Source organism: Vollenhovia emeryi, unplaced genomic scaffold (genome assembly GCF_000949405.1).
Source record: "Vollenhovia emeryi isolate VEMERY1.0 unplaced genomic scaffold, V.emery_V1.0 DF939120.1, whole genome shotgun sequence".
Taxonomy (NCBI): domain Eukaryota; kingdom Metazoa; phylum Arthropoda; class Insecta; order Hymenoptera; family Formicidae; genus Vollenhovia; species Vollenhovia emeryi.
The window spans coordinates 2304629-2324208 of record NW_011967246.1 but is presented as its reverse complement, the minus strand read 5'-3'; the positions used below and the strand labels follow the sequence as shown (position 1 = coordinate 2324208).

General features: G+C 45.4%; 1 protein-coding gene across 3 annotated transcripts in view; it reads right to left on the bottom strand.

Annotated features, from left to right (window-relative positions):
* LOC105570553 (T-lymphocyte activation antigen CD86-like) overlaps window positions 1–19580 on the bottom strand; it is a 310945-nt gene that overhangs the window by 125223 nt on the left and 166142 nt on the right. Inside the window, exon 1 of one of the 3 annotated variants that reach the window (XM_012027838.1) lies at window positions 1424–1521. The exons of the other annotated variants lie outside the window; for them this stretch is intronic. The gene's annotated coding sequence lies outside the window, so the exon portion shown is untranslated. Of the gene's footprint in view, window positions 1–1423; window positions 1522–19580 lie in introns of those variants that run through there. 3 annotated transcript variants of the gene reach the window in all.

Below are 19580 nucleotides of genomic sequence, written 5' to 3'. Positions count from 1 at the left end.
ACAAAAGACTGATAAATAATTTAGCCACCTGCAAATCTGACCGTCCGGCCGCCATGAATATTTAACGACTGTTGCAGGCACGTCGCGAATGTGAAATCTTTGTCGTTCGTCGCACCGCGCTATTGCACTCCGCGTTGGTTGACCCCCTTTTTATCCGCAACGCCCACAATTGCCAGAAATTGGAGACGACCCAAGCGCTCCGAATGATAAGTGTACCAACTTCTTGCCCCCTCGTGAAAATCATTTTTATCGCCGCATTCGACACGGCCGTCGCGTAAATTAATAAGTTCGTTCTCAGTTGCGTTCCGCTGAAAGCTCGACTCCAAGTCGGACAAACGGCCGAGGCATCGCCGGGGTGGGACGATTCGAATAAATTCCCCGCGCGTACGTAAAATCGTCCTGAAAACAAGATGCGCGATACCGTTGCACGCAATCCGCCCCTCGTTGCAACACTTTGCGAATTATGTCTGGCAAGTGCGAGCTTGCATGTAATCGGCGGACGAAGCAATCCTCTCGTGTTGTATAATCATAAAGTTCGCAACTACCTTTCCGCACGGTCAATTGGAAACTAACCGTTCATGCGGTTGCCAAAAACCGAGCCGCTGTATCGTTAGCACGATCGGCTCAAAGGGAGCTTCGTGCACGTCTAAGGAAATCTGTCACGCCTCGCTATCTCTTTGTCGCCGTTCGCGCTTTTCCGATTCTTTGAACCAGATAGTCTTATCTCTAACACAGTTCCTATTTTCGGAAATGGCAGAATAAAAGGAGCGTAAAGGTTCCTTCATTCCCCGCCCATCGATTTTGCACGGTGATTAAAGTCACGCTTGCTCCGAAAAGTTGAAAAAAATATTTCAATAAAAGACCAGACCTTTGTCGAATACATTCTTTACACGTCAAATACTTGTAACGGCTGAGACATTAAAATTTATAAAACTGTTATATTATTCAATATTCAAATGCATATATGTATATATAAATCGCCGGAGACAAACGCGGGGGTAGCGAAACCCGAGACCGACGGGGTACGACGCGAGTGCACGCGCGTTCGCGACTTTAATCGCCGGGGACGATAGCGCGGCACGAAATCGCGGTGTCCCGACAACGGCGTAACGACGGCGCGAATAAGAGCGGCGGCTCGTTAGTCTCGCGATCACAGCCGCTCCGCTGAACGAGATGTGCTCTCCGGTGACAGAACCGCGTCCTTAATTTCCCGCCCGCTCCCGTTCCGCTCGCCTCGCGCGTGAAATTATCAGCGGGGCGGATTAAAGAGAGAACGGACGACACTTGTTCGCAGCCTCCGGTACGAATCCTCGATCCACCACGTGGATCTCGCGTTCGATCCTCGACGGCTCGCCCGACACAACTGTCATCCTTGTACCCCGAGCGACCGGCTCGGTCGAGACGCTCTCACTAGCGAACTTACGCTCTTATATATCGGGACGGGATTCTAGCCGTGAGACGCGGAGCGGATTTAAGCTGCCCGCGTTATATAGGGTGATATCACTACGTGGCGGCTTGCCCGCGACTGAGAGAGCTTTCGGACCAACCCCGTCCGAGTTTCCCGGATCGGCCGCGGTAGCGCTGCGCAACCGAATCCACCCCCGTTTTCTCTCTCCCCTGGCGCACCGCGCTCTCCCCTCCCGTTCGTTACTCTCCCCCGCGCCCCTGTGTCCCACCAGCTTCCGTTGCCCCCACGGCAAAAACAATTGCCTCCCCGTCCCCTCTGCGCGCCGCCGCTTCCTCGTCGCACTGTCCGATACGTATCTGCATTCCCTATGTATTAGCTAGTAAAGTGGCTCCACTCTCACCCTCCACCGAGGAAATCTGGAATTCTTGTCGTATTTAAATTAGCGTCTACGGCGACAGTGCTTAATGCCGCGCGGGGGCGGGGGTGTGTTTCGCGTACGACGACACTCCGGAGCACTTTTTCAGCGCGAAGTCGACGAGCGCGATAAGAGAGGGAGGAGTCATAAGGTGGGCTGTAATTAAAAATAAACGTGGCGTTCTCACCGGTCGTTTTATCGGACGTTTACGAGACACTCGATACGGAATAATCGTTTCAAATGTACTTTTGTCTTGCTGCCCTTAAAAATATCTCTCCACGTTAATACGTAGATTATTTGTAACTTTATATAATATTGTATATTTATATTGTACAAATTATTGAAATAGACTTTCAATCGAAATACGCCCGATGATATGCACTTGTTGCATAAAACTGCGCGTCTAAAGATACACGGGTGAATTTGCGATTTCTTTCAAAGCCGCTGGCAGATAATGCTATTACCGGTCGTTACGGGGGGAAAAAAAAGACGAGAGAGAATCGGCGATTTACTCTATTAAAACTTGATACAGCCGAACGACCGATAATTACGATTTATCCTATTGCAACGTGATCACGCGATGCCGCGGATAAATGGCGCATCACGTTGAATGATGTATGTGTTTACGTCGCAAAGCAGTTCTTGACAGCGGCATTCATTGAGAAATTTAAATAGCGAGTCTCTCCCATCGGCGGATTTAAAATACGCGATATTGCCAGCGGGAGATACGACCGCGGGACACGAGCAATCCCTCTTAGGGCGGCCCTTCCAGCGGAATATTTTTTTCGAAATTGAATCGGCAGCAGAAGATACATAATGCATCAGCTGGCAAGTGTCTCGCGGCTGACAGCTGTGATTTATTCGTTTGATTTCGCTGAGAACGGTCGCTGATTGCGAAATATCAAGGAACGAAACGTCACATATACTCCGCCCGGAGGGAGGGTCAGCCGCGGGATGTGTTTCGGTGCCGGGATAATACAGTGTGATACTGTTGCGTCGGGATGCTGGAGTGATTCTGCACTTTTGGCACCTCTTGCTCCTAGAACTGTCAATTCATGAAAACATCTGTGTAATATACAAATTATGTGTACAGACCGACAGTGTTCCGCTATTCGGACTAGATTAGAGAACAGAATGGTGTCGTTGAAATTAAGTTTAGAAGTCTAACAAAAAATCTATTCACTGGAACAAGTTATAGAGCTAACCTGTTAACTTATTCGAGTAAATCGACTTTTTCTTAGGCTTCTAAACTTAATTTCAATGATACCACGCTGTTCACTGATTTAGTCCGAATAGTGGAACACTCTCGGTCCGTACATAAAAGCCACATAATTTGTACATTACACAAATGTTTTCACGAATTGACAGTTTTAGGAGCGAAAGGTGCCAAAAGTGCAGAATTACCCCAGCATCCTTAAGCTCTTTTCACTACTTTCTAGTCGTCCCGACTCGGTATCATCTCAGATCCGGGGGAGCGTCCGTAATTTTCCCCGAAGAGAGCGTTTCCGCGAGAAAAATCACACGGGCTTTACGCGTGCTCTAAAGTGTACTCTTTAACGCGAGCGTATCAGGAAGTGAGCGCCCAGGTCTCTCTTCACAGGTATTGACTTTCTAACAAAAGCGCTCTTCCGATAAAGCGTCAACTACACGCCACCCCCGGACGACTCACCCTACCTGCCTGCCTCTACCATGTTTGTCCCCTTCACCCTTCCTTCCGCCGGCGTGCTAAGCCTGCCGCCCTACAGGTATTTCGATACGCTCACCGACGGCGCCTCGACCAGCTTCTGGCGCAAAATAATTAATTTTCAACAGGTAACAAACCATTAAAGTGCTCGGACTGGCGTGCGCATGTAATTATCGGCATGCGTTGGAAACATGATATTCTTTTGAAGCCGACACACCTTTGTGCCGGACAAAAAACAAAGATCGAGTGCTAATTGAGGTCGAGAGTCGTCAACTCAACGAGGAAGGCTCGATTTATGGCCAATCCGATCGATTTGTTATCCGATCGATACCGGTGATTCAATTCTTTCCGCGCGCGCGCGCTCTCTATCTCTCTCCAGGATGGAAATCGATTTTCGTTTCTCGTATAATAAATGTCAAAGAGAAAATGATACGTTAAAGTCAAAGAGAGGAGATTATGTGTCATGCTGGGATAAATTATTTCGTAAGAGTGCGAATAAATGTCCGTGATTTTAACGGAGGCAAAAATGATTGAATATCCGATAACAAAACAAAATGCACCGGATACGCTTTAGGGTTTATTCTAAAGTTGCATATTACGGCCACGTCCTGATTCCATTTTGATTGACGCACTGCATTGTTAATGCCTCATGCGAATATTCAATCTTTCCTGTAGGATAAACAGTTGGCAACCACGTAGCAGTCGATTAGATTCCACGCTTGCAATTATCGATTAAATCGCTGGCGATTAATAATCTGTCGTCCGTGCCGATTCGATAATTTAACGCGAATTTCCTATCGACAACGGCCGTCTTCGAGGCGGCGCGTGTCACTTTGAACGTCCGTGCTGTAAAATGGCCACATACGCTTGACAGCGTTTCACGCTACAAACGAATTCGCGCAATCCATACAGTGTGGTCCTGCGCCACGTCCGAACGAGCATATTCTATGCGCGATAAATGAGCTTATTACATTTTGCTGCCTTCGCTATAAGCACACAATTGCGGCGCACGATATTTCCATATTACTGCGAACAATGTATTGCCCCAACATAATGCATGCGTGCGCGTATACGGAGCATTGCTGTTCCTGACAAAATACTTGTTAAAATCATTACTAGCTTCGTCAGAAACAGTAATGTTATATGCATGCATTGTATGCACCAACATTGGTGTTTCGGCTCGTATTGACATTTTACCCGTACTTACATCAATAATGCATCCACACGTGCAAACGCGTTTGTCCGATTTCGGATTATTTCTAATTAAAGGATCGCTAATTAAAAGGCTTCATTAACTGTCTCCACTTATTATTCAAGTGTTATTGTGCGTACTGTATTTTAGACGCACGGACAATATTTCACGAAATCAATAACTTGTTATTACAAAATTAAGTGATTTTCGACACGGAATAAATGGCGTCTATAGACTGATATAATATAAATGGATTCAATATAAATTGAACTGATGGGACATTTTTCTTATAGACACGAGATAATTGCCCTCTCTTTATCTATGAATACGCAATCAATTTGAAATATAATAGATGACTTATTCGCGCGCGCGCGCGCGTGTGTGAGTGTGTGTGCGCGCGCGCGTGTCCCCCCCCCACACACATTAATAAAAATACAAAAACGCAATAATGAATATATATACGAAATAAATTCGTAAAATCGATCCTAATTTCTTTTTAACAGACATGATAAACCAGTAAATGCCATTTAAGTGTTAATTGCATCGATTTCGCTCGCGGATAATTTCATTCGCATATCTCTTTCATTATTCTCAACCCCGTACCGTATAATTCATTCTGCAGCAAACAATTTCCCGATATGAGATTCCCCCGGTCTGATAAAGCGACGATATCGCGCCCCGTGTTTTCTATCTATAGCAACAGATTAAATCTCCAGCGCGAGTAAAGATTTCTCTCAACTTCAATTATACAACTTGAAACCACGCCGCTAATACCCGTTTTTCGAGCCGTAATACGTTGCGCGCGATAACTTTTAACCAACTAATTTTATATCAATCTCCCTCACGTCAGGAACCGACTCTTCTTTTCAACGAGATATTTCGCCAATACGCCGTTTGTAAACTCGCGAGTATTGCTCGCGAGCAAACCTTGGATTATGTAAAGGATTGTACTGCAAATAGTATAATTTAATCTTTTTTCGATTTTCCCTGACCTACTTCGCTTCTCACGCAAGCCGTTATCCCTGCTTCTTTTTCTATTTATTTCTTGCCTGTCTTACTGCAAATTGAAGCAGAACGGATAAGTTAATTCTCTTGTTTGCCATTTTCGCGTTCAAGAATAAAAAATGAAGCTCACTCACCTATCGGTAACATTTGTATAAAAAATCGCGGCTGTAATGCATGATAAAATAATATAATGCTTTAATTGCAATCGATAGAATCCAATTATAAATACCCGAAATATCTCTTTTCAAATATGCACCCTCAAAAAGAATTTCTGCTACCGAGACAAAAAATATTCTTGACGCATTTATATTCCTCACAACCTTATTTAGTACAAAAATAAGACAATATCAAAATAAAATCAGTAATTCTTATTCTCCTCTATCGACTTAAAATGATTGACTTACTATACTGAGACAAGAGTAACTATATAAATAGTAAGTTTATATATTTTGCGTTTAGAATAAATTTTCCCTCCATCTTACAACGCACGAAGTTGGCACCACGACATTCGATAAAAGACGATACGTACTATCATTTTATTCTAGATTTTACAATTTTTCATTTAAGATTAAAATATTCCTTTCTCTATAATAAATATGATTGGCACTATATCGATCTTATTTTATGATACATTCAAGTGTAATAGCATCCGGAAATTTTTTCTGTGGGTGTGTCATGTAATTGTAAAAGATGTCGTTATTTTCCTTAGTAAAATTAATTTTCTTCAATTAAATAAATACATTTTTTCCCTACAAACAGTGCTGTCTTTCTCGCCAAGACACGTGACATCGTACGTTGTCGCTGTCGAATTAAAATTTAGAGACAAAATCTAGGCTGCACATCTCGTTAAGTTGCTACTTGAAAATTTAGAGCTACTCTAAGACATTATGAGAAATTGGATACACATACATAGCTGAAAAGAGTTCATTCTCTCTCCGTTAAATTCTCCCGATATCTGTTTTTTTTTATCGCGGTAAAAACGGCAAGAGCGACGACAAATCAACGTGGAATGCGCGCGTACAGATTTAAAGATTAAGTCCCCTCCCCGGGAGCAAATTCGACATTTTATACTCTATTTCTAATTGCGTTTTCCACTCGTGATTTTCCCAGAGAGAAGTCGCCGCATAATCATCAGACTTTCTTCGCCGTTATCCTCTCGCTTTTTCTCGTTATATCCTCCTGCCTACGACCCCCTTATTCCTGAGATGCGTCCCAACCCCGTCGGAACCCTGTCGTTCTGCTTCTGCGGCACTGCATAATACTACCGCGAGAGATTATCTTAATGGCGTCACAACTTTCCGACGAGCATCATGTTATCGGGCCTTTAATACTACGTTAAGTACCGCACTTCTCGCAGAATCGTTGGAGCGCTAAGGACGACTCGCAAAAAATCGTGCCGTTGCTGACGCGAAACCTACGTTAAGATTATTTCGCTATCTCGCCTTGGCGTTTATCCGGATGCACATTTTGTAATCTCCATTAGTTTCTTAACTTGGGGAAATTCACTTTCCCCGTGTAATCGTTAAATCGCGGGTAATATTGTTTTTACGTTTAAATCGAGCTGTCTGCGCCATAAGATATCTGTGTAAATTGAACCAAATGCAAATGTAACATTATGAATATAAATAAATGAGTAAATAAATTATAAGTAAATTGATAGGTAAATGATAGATAAATAAATTGTTTTCGCAATCATTGATATTGCAAAGTAATCATGGATAATGCAAGCATTGATACAGCGTACTTTACTTAATGAATAGATGCAAAATTTATAATCGATTACATTTTAATATCGTAAAACCTACACTGCATTTTTTATATGTATTAATAAAGAATAAGCAAGAATAATAATCGTCTCACGTATAAAGCAAATCTAATGATGGAATAGGAACAGATTAATTTAGATGTTTCTAAATTCAAAAAAGCTTATATTAAATTTAAATTTAAATAGAGGTAAGATTTCAGAGTTGAAGAGAAGACTTTAACCGCACAATTTGAAAGCTTGACAATCACGAAGCCACGAGTCCGAAACTTTTGATGCATAAAATGTACATAATATACATATAAAATAACCAAAATGACGAATACGATATAGAATCCAGGGTTCCACAATTCAGTATTCTTACGTATAATAATGAATATAACAGCCACCGATACGTAAAGTCAACTCAGATCAAAGAAGCGCGAATGAACTTGCCTCGATACGCGCGAACGACAAGTTATTCATTCGCGCTTACTTGGCCTGAAGCCCAAATCTGCCTAGCGGTTGCCGACTTGAATTGGATTGGGATTGGCGATTGACGATCGTCCTCGAGCCAATGAGAGTCAATTAATCGCTGGCTGCTTTGCGTTCATTGGCCAGAAAACAATCGCCAGTCCCAACCCAATCCGCGTCGACAATCGCTAGTCCGATTCGGTCTTAAGATTCGGATTGGGTTGGGATTGGCGATTGACGATCGTGCTCCAGCCAATGAGAGTCGATTAATCGCTGGCTGCTTGCTCATTGGCTAGGAAACAAACGCTAGTCTGATTCGGTTTTGAGACTTTTTTTAATCCGCGAAACTGTGGCCTTTCCCTCGCAACAACCGTCGTGCGTCGTGCACGCCGACGAGGACTGGCCGCGACTTAACAACGGTCGCATACGATGCATTTATTAACGCTCGAGTAGCGGCAGGCGCGGTGTCATGCACGGGGGATTACGTGTCGGTTGTTATTTTCCCGTGGTGCGCGGAGAGCGCGATAGGCGGCATGCGGAATCACCCGATGCGATAATAAGGCATGTCGTGACTGGAAAGTTGTAAACAGCGCTCCGGGTGTGATAACGGCGACGAGATTCCCGGGTGCGCCGAGCGACGCTCGATCTCGCACGCCGCGCGCGAGAAACCGTCTCGAAGGCGAGGCCGAAAGGCCAAAGGGTCTCTCCCCGCGTTCGGTGGGACTGAAATCGCGTTCCTCCCGTAAAATCCCGTCGCAACCAGATCGCAGATATCGACGACGCTTTTGCACCCGCGAGACCGGTCGAGCCGGGAGACCCGCGAGTTCGTAATTCGCGATTATCAAGACGGCACACGGCACGCGCAGGCGACGCGCTACCCGATCAAAAATTGCCACTTTACGCCGGCCGCCGTGTCACGCGATAGTCTAATTACCGTCCACCTGCCCGTCGCACCTGACGTTACACGACCGCGGGGCGAGAAACGATCGCGCCGGGGTTTTCGCGACGCGACCGGCTCCAACTCCCCGCCCGTGTCATCGGCGACGACGAGGACTCGCTCCAGCCGCGGCCGCCACCTTCGGGTTCTTCTTCACCTTCACCGCAGAACTACGGCCTTAAATCATAACTACGTACCGTCGTTTAGAGTGGCGCAAGAAATGAAGACAAATGGCCGGGCGTGTTATGAAGGGGAAACGCGATAGCTGCGGACACGAAGATTCGTTGCGTGCGCGCTCCCCGACGCTCTTCGGGGCTGCATCCGTGGCATCCGACCGTGAGTGAACTTTCGGAAAAGAGTGCGCGCCGACAATCCCTTCTACTTTCTCTCCCCGGCATTGTTGATGAAAATTTGAACGATTCCGCCCGTTTCGCGTCGCGCCGTTTCTCCGTATCTCCTTCATTTCTCTCCGGGGGATTTCGCGAAGGAGCGTCTCCGACCGAGAAGCGTTGTCCGGAAGTTCGCTCGTTTCCCGATGAACATCGGCCGGTCGATTAATTTTAAAACGAGCGGTGCCCGTCGTTCCGTTTGCAGACGCGGATAACATCGTCGTTAACTTTCGGGGACCGTGGACCCGAGCGACGTTATTATTACCGAGTTAAACCCTAAGCGACGAGGCTCCGCCGCCGACGTACGAAGTTTAATCGTCGATTTACTCCCCTGTCCGGGAATCCCGTCTCCCGTGAACCTCGAGTATCAACGTGCTATACGACCGTAAAGTCTCGTTACGCGCGGCTACCTATTTTCCTCTCTTTTTTTTTTACGACAGAGTACAGTTTATATATTATGTGTAACGCGCAATTTTTGCGCACTATCCCGTAAGAGTTTTATATCACGAGTGTTGAAGGGTAAATTAAGAAAAATGTTTATAGTTTTTGCGGCGATTTTGAAACATGAATTTAACTTCGAGTCGACAAAGTCTCGAATAAAGTTTCCAAATCGAACGGTCCTTGTAAACACGTTTAATGTTGCAGGCACGAAAGATGTCGCGGAATTCGATAGATCAAAACTTTAAGTAGAGAATAATTGATTCCATTCACGTGGAAGAGCGGCGTTCCAGAATTACCTGCATATTCAATTATTATCACAGTTACGCCCAGGCATCTGGCTAAATTAACAGCTTCGCGCTAGAGCGGATAAGCATTCATAAAACGGAATCCGGGGGAGATATTCAATTACTTTGCGACCGTCCACCTTCGCGAGTGAGCTGCGACGATCGCAAGCAAATAATTTCGAATCCGCGGTAAGCCGCGATCTCGTCACGCCCGATAAGTCGATTGAAATCAAACGCCACTAGCCGGTCCATTATCGGGGCGAGAGAGATTCTCGGCGCGCGGATAATAGATAAGCAACATCGAGATGCGCTTCAGCATGAAATTCAACGTGAAATACGCCGGCGGACTCCGAGGACTCGACCATTTGCATGTGGGGACGCACGAAAAGGCAGAGAACAATGGCGCCGCGTGAGTAATGTTTCAATTTTTTTCCCCCCTGGGATCCTTTATGTACATGACCACGAATATATACGCCCGGATCCAGGGATACAAAAGTCGTCGTATATATTCGGAAGACAGCGCGGCGCGGCCTCGATCCTCGTTCGATTATTCGCTAAGTAAATTTATTAATGGCCAAGGCGGGGGGAGGGGCTCTCGTTCGACTTGTCTGCCAAGCAAAAAGAGAGTCCCGTTCCACGGGGATACACGGCGAAATCGATTTCCCGCGCACGCCGTCGCGACTCTCTTTACGAGTTTGGAAAATACAGTTCTAGTACGCGGAAATAATTATTTTTCCGGGAAATTTCTTACTTATCTCCGCGCGAGGGCGGCGCGAAAGAGGCGCCGTTTAACGTCGACACGTTTGCTCCTCGACTTCATAAATAATTTAAGAGGCGTATAAATATTCACAACGAGCGCCCGCTTTACCTTACCGTGTATCGGCCTCTTTCTCTTTCTCTCACTCTCTCTCTCTGTCTCGACCCTCCGTATGGAATTCTTACCGTTGAAGAAACAATTTCGCGAAAGTATGGCACTTACACAGCCTTTTTTCTGTCGCGGCTTCGATTACAGTAATTTTCACACCAGCGATATGGCGAGTTCCAGGAGTGGCGTGATTAGCTACGTGTGAGGGCGTGCGGAGGTGGAGCGGGAGGGATTTGATCGACACTTCTTGTTTTCGGCGCGCGATCGTTAAAGCGCGAGCGCGCACGCGACGCATAAATTGCGATTCGCAGTCGCGTTTATCGGATTATCGAGCGTAACGCGACGCATTAGCTTCGCACCGTGCGGGCGCCTGCTCCGCGGGCCGTTCCCATAAATATTAGTTAAAGCTGTCCGAGGTTACAATTAATCCTTGGTGGCTTTCTGCAAACGGGAGAAAAAATAGAGGGATGAGGCGCGAGACCGATTGAAACTCGATCGACCGCGTCCGCGCGTCGGATTTTTACACTGAGAAAAATGTCCCATTAAATATAATTGGATAATCCAATTACATAATAACAAGCGGATATGTCCGATTGAATTGTATATCCGATGAAAAGTGTGATCGGTTTCTCAATCAAATTTCATTGGGAACTGCATCTCAGCGGATTAATTTCATTGGACGTATCCATAATTTAATCGGAAAAATTAACGCTATTTAATTGGTTTATCGGATGAAAATTTTTCCCAGTGCAGATATCTCGAACGCCCCAGAAGCCGTTTGCTATCAACGACAGTGAAAATTATCATTTCGCAGACCTGTAACTTAATTTCGACATACTTGGTAATGATTCTACAAATGAAAAAGGGAAGAACAGACGTCTTCTGCGTTCAAATGACGCGCGGAGTCGCGTACTCGACGTCTCGTTTTCTCGTCTCGATCACGTCGCGCCGTAATCTCTTGAGCGAACGATGGTAATCGAACGTGTGAATTTTAAGCCTCGGACACCGAGGGACGAGGTGGTCAATTCTGTATCTTACACTATAGTGAAAGTGCTAGAAGTGAGTAGCTCTGTCTCTTTCTGTCTCCTTAGAAAGAGGCAAAACTACTTGCTTTTAGTATTTTCACTATATTGTGAGATACAGAATGGAAATATTTATCGACATTCGATATTACCGATTATTCGATGTTTTTTAACTTCGATATGAAAATATCGAATCAAAAACCACGAATAAAATATGGAATGAATGCTTTTGAACAACTTAAGTAAAAATGAATATTTTTGAAAACCGATCGGTAAATTTAATTATGTAGAGAAACTTACATATATCGAGGGGGAAACCGCTGACAAAAATCATGTACACCAATGACCACTAATACCCAGTGGGCATTACTTTATCTTATTACCTGATTTTATCTTATTTTATCTTTATAATGCCCCAGCAAGGCCTAATGCCCAAACTGCTCTAGTAATGCTAAAATGCCTAGTAATGCCCAGTAATACTGCAAATCTGTACAATGCCCTCAGCGGTTTCCCCCTCGGTATATACATAAGGAAATCGCCCAATCGTGATACGGTTAGAGATGTGTTTATGTGATTGGCTGTGTTTGATGTCCCTGTTTATCGTTGCGACCAATAAACGTGCTACTCATCTACACCTACCTACACTAAAAAAGAACCTCGCGGCATTGGCACTTCGTAAACGAATACATCTATTAGCTGCTTTGCTAGAACTTTCTATTTGATGTGCATATCGAATTATCTACCCTATACTTTTCATTATAAAAAAGATAAAGCAACCATAACGAGGGTGTTTTTATAGTTTTTATAAAAATTGTTGCTTATTCGATATTCCATTCGATATATTGACTATTCATTCGGTGCTAACTGCGATACTTTCTAAGTAGGCGAATATATTCATATTCGATAGTTTCTCTCGATTTCGACATGTCTAATACAGAATTGAGATTTCGAATCCCGCGTGGGGAATCGATTTTTTCGGAGCGCGCTCGTTGAGCTTTCTCGAAAAATTCGCGAAGGAAATTATGTCGTAAACACAGTAATTCACTCACCAGTTGCATCCGTCGCTATTTCGCCAACGTCAATTTCTGCTCGCGTCGAAATTCCAGAGAAGACGACATTCACAGCGGCGCTCGCGCGCCCAACAAATTGTGAATCGCGTAAAACGCAATCGATTACGATCGCGCGTGCAAATTTACACGATACGCAATTTAACATTATACTCCCGATGCGTATTTACCTTCGCGCACACACATACGCGCGGGCGCGCACGTTCGTTTTCGACACGCGGGGAGAAATACGCGTCGGTATTCTCCGAAAAAAAACCCCACGAAAAAATCGCCGGCAATATTTCAATTTCGATAGGCTCGACGTTACGTAATATCCCGCGCAATAATCCCTTCGTCGATCGAACGAGTGATTACCGAATACTGTCGTATTATCGGGGGAGAGGAAACGCGTTATCCACGCCCGATTGCTCGGCGGCCGTGAAAAAGAAGCGAAAGAAAGCGCTGTGCGGTCCCGACATTAATCCGTGATATATATTACACGCTCGTACGCAATTTGACGTGAAAGTGTTTTTCCGAGACTGCCAAATACTCTCGTAGCATCGAGAGAGAAGAGACGCGTTACGGACATTCGATATCTCGTTCGACAAAATCGCTCCTTGTTCTCGGCGAACAAGGTAAAAACGAAAAGAGGCGCCGTGCGTTTACGATATTAATCCGATCGTACGTAGCAATAAACGTGTTTTCTCCACGACGGACGACCGTCAAATACTTTCGTAGAGAAGAAACGCGTTACGAACGCAATTGGTATTTCGTTTAACAAAATTGCTCCTTGCTCTCGAATTAACGTTGCGATCAAGGAGAGAACCGCCGTGCGTTTACGATATTAATCCGAAACGTGTTCTTCCAAGACGAGCGACCGTTAAATACTTTCGTGCGATCGACAGAGAAGAAACGCGCGTTACGAACACTCGGTATTTCATTCAACAAAATCGCCCGTTGTTCCCGGCGACCAGTGAAAAACGTAAACAAACGCCGCGCATTTCCGATTGTCGCCTCTCCAAGCAATAATGAGAACACCCCTTTCTCACCCCGACGAACGGGACGTGCCTGGCGAGAAACGGGCCACCGAAGGACAACGGCTCTACCAAGCAATTCCCGGAATTCCCGGCGATCGAAGTGGGGTGCGAGGCGAACTCGTAACACGCAGCGTCCTTGTTCCGCGAGACAAATCGATCGCACGCATCGCTCTATATGTGCACGTCTACTATTCCGGTTCCTCGCGGAAGAACGAATTACGCGCGTACGTACACGCGTACCCTCGCGCGATAATCGATTAGCTCGCGCCCTTCGATCCACGAGGTGTTTCGATCTTATCGGAAATCACGCGCGGAAGCTTCGACAACTACGTGCAAATCTGATGCACGTCTGCCGCTCACCCGCCGGCTGTTCGTCGTCGTGGAAATTTCGAGCGACCGAGGTGGTTATTGGCGCAGAGACAAACAGCGAAAGACAAGATACGGTATTCGATCGATGCGGTTAATATCGAATCGATTTCGTAGAGGCGGCCGATCTCGTCAACTTTCTTCATCTCGGTTCCTCGACGGTTCCGTGCACGATGGCTCGTCGTCAATTACGCGTGCGTGAATCTCGCAAGTACGAGAGAAACGAGTGTCGACCGAGAGGAACAACGCCCGCGTCGCGTTTTGCACGCGGCGAGTGCCGCCACGAGCGACGGCGAGAGAAAAGAACCGTGTTGTGTGGAGTATTTAGATCGTGTATCTAGGCACGAGTGTCGTCGAGTAAGAACGTCGGGCGATTGTTGTGGCCACGCAAGTGTGAATGAGTGCAAGTGAGCGAACAAATTATCCGGCCAGCCTTCCGTGTCGTAAGAGACGACTAATAGTGCTTTGGAACCAAGCAACTGAAACCTACAGAAGTTATCTTACGGTGCCACTTGGATCAGAGAAATTGCGTCCGTTACCCTCGAGAGGCTGCTAATTGAACGGCCAGATTGTCTTCTGACATACAGGGGCAAGTGCCACGAATAAAAGAAGAAGAGTGTGAGTGAGCGTCGCGAATACCGTGGATCAGGGTTTGGAGTTAGTTTCGGGCAGATTTCAGCACATTTCGGGCAGAATTCGTAGGCAACGCCTACTGTCCCCCCACTACGGTCAATATCGATCGAGGCTCGGCTGTCGAGCTTCGATCGATATTGACCGTAGTGGGGGGACAGTAGGCGTCGCCTACGCGTGAGGCCCAGCGTCTTACGCGCGATCGGTGGCTCGGCCGTCGAGCCTAGAGTCCCTGTAGTAAGAGTCTGGCAAAGGTTGACGCAAAATGGCGTCTGTCAGAAACGCACAGCGTGCGAGAGAGTGAGACAGAGCATGGCTCTGTCGCGCTCTGCTCTCGGTGGCTCCCCCACCATGGACGTAGCGGCTTTCATCTGGGAGGTATGAGTACAGATTCGAGACACCTTATTGGTTCCGCCATTTTGCGTCGAACCAATCAAACGGAGAATATTTTTCGCCAGACTCTTACTACAGGGACTCTAGTCGAGCCTAGATCGATATTGACCGTAGTGGGGGGACAGTAGGCGTCGCCTATACCATGGATCGATGTGACTCGATCAAGATGGCGGAAGCGAGGCCTCCGACAAAAGACAGCGTTCTCCAACAAAAGCGGGACGACAGTCGGTGAATCCAGGATCATTGTAATTGGATTAATATGATACAAATTGTAGGATATTTAGTAGTACAATCGTAACGATGCCGCTTCTCTTCATGAATGCACACCGCAGACCCCTTGTCAGTGCGATACGACGAAAGGATTACTTTAAAAATGCATATCTAAGACGCGAGTCACGTGTAACTTTTTATGGCGTCCCCGTATATCTATGTTTACGAAAAAATGTGTGAAATGTTGAACATATTACGATATACGCTCTTTTCCTCGTTGCGAAAGGAAGCTTGCTCTTCGCGAGGCGCAAACTTACCCAGACTGCAAATCCGGGAAAATATAATCGTTTATGCGGATCGCTGACGTAAGCGCGGTCCGATTCAATTAACAGCTACGATGCGAACGTTAATTGACTGCCGGCATTGCGGGCTACTGTATACAATCCGTTTATGAGTAACAAATCGAACAATTAATGCTATTAATAAATGCTAATACGTCACGATTATCATTTATTTAACAATAGTAGATTTTGGATAACACTGTAATTATGGAAATGTGAAATTTCCCCTGTACGCGGTTGCGTACGTGTGCGGGTCAAGTCAGGACCGTATGCGCGCATAATTTTGCAAGTAAGTTATACTCGTTTAAAATTATACTTAAGCAAGAATTACGATTAACGTTTGGCATTTTTTATGTATTTCATTCTTACATATTTTTCATATAAAAATTAAGTATATTAGATTAAAGCGTTATCGCTATAATTTTTTATTATACTTTCATTATATTGTATTATAATTAACAAAATTCATAAGGCTCTAATGTGAAAACACAAATACGACGTGATAAAGGAGTAGGAGCCAAACAGGATGTTGGTGTCTAAATAATTTTAATTTTAAGTCTATTGCGAAAAGTAATACCTTCATTGTAATTATTCCTCGATCCGAGAATTAAGTAAACATATCGCTGCATTAATTAAGCAATTCTCCCATAATGATATTCAACAATCGTCTCTTAAACCGTGAAACTTTGTCAAAGTTTTTCCCTGATTATCTCCACGGTGTCCTTTTGCCACTGAATACGATTATGGGAAAAACGCGGCAGAAGGGTTTTAATTCATTCGCTTCAGAGGCGCGAACTCGAGACGGCGTAAAGATTTATTCATCGAGATCAAATAAAGCCCGCACGTGCATTTTACGGTTAATTAAGGACGCGTCCGCGAAACTTGCGCGCACATCCCCAGAATTAATTCGCGCCGCGGTGACGGGGGGGGGGGTGAAGGTGCGGGAATGAGAACGAGATGGGGGTGGACGAGGAGTTTAAAAAGAGACGCGCGAACGGGGCTCGGATTTCGTGAAAGGTCGGCCCGGCGATCGCCGAGCGTTTGTCGAAATGACGGAGGCGAGAGCTGCGATTTTAAAGAACGGAGAGTTTGCGCGCGGCGCGGGCAGCGGCGTGATACGTGAAATCGACGAGCACTCTGGCACCGCACGCTCTCTCGGACTCGGGGATCGTTTCATTATTCAGCGGGCCCCGCATGCAGCAACACGCGTCCTTCTCGGATTCACGTGCGAGCGAGGCGGGCGAGGGCGAGGCCTGCGTCGCCGCCGCGCCGCGCCGATTCGGTCCGGGTTGTACGTGCTCGGGGTTTTTTTCCCTCCCCCTCCCCCTGCCCCCCCCCCCGTAGCTTCATTATGTATAGGGTGGCGGTCAAACTGCTCTCTCGCGACTCTCCACGTAGATTGCTTCCCGATTAGAAATCTCCCACTCCCCATCTAGTCGTGTCTTTTAGATTCTTTTTCGGCACGGAGTCTTTCACACGTAATACGTAATTCAAGGGCTTTTAATATTACATTTAATTCCGCACCGACAGGCAATAAATTCAGCTCCCCCCCCCTCTCTCTCTCTCTCTCTCTCTTTCTCTCTCTCGTTTCCTTCTGCCTCTCTTTCCCTTTTCCCTTTGCCTCTGTCTCCATAATAAAATTCATGTCAGCGATTTGAAAAATTCCGCGAGCATAGCAATTTTCGATATAAAAATTTCACGAATTCGGGTATTCGGTATTATCAGCGGAGCGTCATTTTCATCGTTCCACAGTGCGGCGGCTATTTCCAAACGGCAAGCGAGGCAAAATTTACCGTAAAGCGATGCTCTCGAACGCGATACTGTATTATGGACGATGTTGCCCTACGGTCCAGCGGCGATCTTTTCACCGTCGTGTCCGAGGCCGCCGTCGCTGTGCATTTTTTTCACCTACCCCCGCACTCCCTCCATGTCGATGCTTTTCATTTAACGGTATCACGGGGCCACCGTCGCGGTGTCACTCCCTTGCATAAGCGAATAGCCAATAGGCTAACATCGCGCGGGCCGATAAATCGAGCAAACTTGGAGGTATCCAGCAGCCAGTGGTTAATTAATATCGTATATATTCGACAGCGAGCGAATGGACGTCTTATCGCGATAATGAGGGAATTTAATTTCAACTGTATTCAACTTGATGGCTCAACTAGAACTGGAAGTTTTATAGATTACTGATGAATATAAAATACTAAACAAATGACCAGTTTTTATATCAGTAACTGGTAAAATAGTTTCAATACACTGGTTGTGCTGTCATCAGTTATCGATCAGTTAGTGGTCAGTTTTTTTATCAGTTTTGACTGCATTTTTTCTTAAGAGATGTTTCGACGAGAATCTTCGGAAAGTGATTACGCGTTTGCGAGAGTCGACAATATCGTGGGCGGATAAACTCAGAGATAGAACTTAAATAACAAGACAGTTTTATGAGATCTTAAAAAGCGATCAAAAACACTCATTAAAGTACAATAAATAAAAGAAAATCCGTCAAAGTGAACGTTTCGATTTAATTTAGTCATCCTCGGCCCAGATTACTACGACAGAAATTTAAAAAGCGTGAAAAATCACCTACTAACACGAAGTTTAATTAAAATCAGCCCCAGTACGCAGTGCAGGTTGACTTGCAATAACAAATATAAAGCAGAAATAGGAATCTACCGGAATAACAAACTTTTAATATACTTATTTAACGTTAGAACACTACCGATTAACGTAGTATATTTATTTTGGTCATTCAATCATTTCACGATCACTGGAACACGCAAGTTTTACTAACAAAATTAAAAAACCCAACGATGTAGCGTGCATTCGCTGAAAAAAAAACGTTATATCAACAAAAATTGAAACACCAAAAAAATTACTCGATCACGAAAGGGTGAACTATACCATATGCATCTTTCTTTTTAGATGAGAACGAATGAAAATCGATAAATTTAATTACTTACACACCGCAAGAGAAATTGCGGAATGTTTCGTGAAATGATTATAAATACGAAGGAATTGCAAAGCAGTTTTGGTCGCCCAACAGTTGCGGTGTTAAAAAAATATCGAACGACTTAGAAGTTTTTGTCCGAACTGAGAATCACTTTGCCATTGCAATATTTAATTCATCGCGGAGACGAGCTGAATCGCGAAACTCCGGTGGATAAGGCGGAATTATACAGTAGTTGGCGAATTATTTCTTAAATAATGTTTACGGCGCAATTTGCGTTTCCAAGATAAGCAGACGCGGCGGCGAGGATAAGTTGGAAATTAACCCGCGTCAGTGGCTGCGGTTTACGTAAAGCGCGCCGGCTCTTTGCACGCGTGTTTTGTTCGCTTTGAAGAACGAAACTTTGTAGTCGGCCGCGCATGAAGTGGCGGAGAAGTTTTTAAGTCGCGTGAGATTTCGCAGCAAACCTTCCCTCGTCGGAGTCGTATTACGTTTCCTCGGGACGGGATCGGAGAAGTGCATTAGTGCGACTGGCGTGTCCCGGTTTATCGGTTATCGACTTACGCGCATCGCCGATCGGTATATGAAGTCGTAAATTATCGCTCGGTGGACTCGCTCGTGCCTCGCGCTCTGCCAAAAACCGACCCGAGGTCTCCTTTTGTAAAATAAAGCTCCGAGGAGATTTAAGAGATCGGAAATGAGACGGTAGTCTATTTAGCCGCGTTGCAAGATTTAACAGCGTACGTAGAAAAGTTA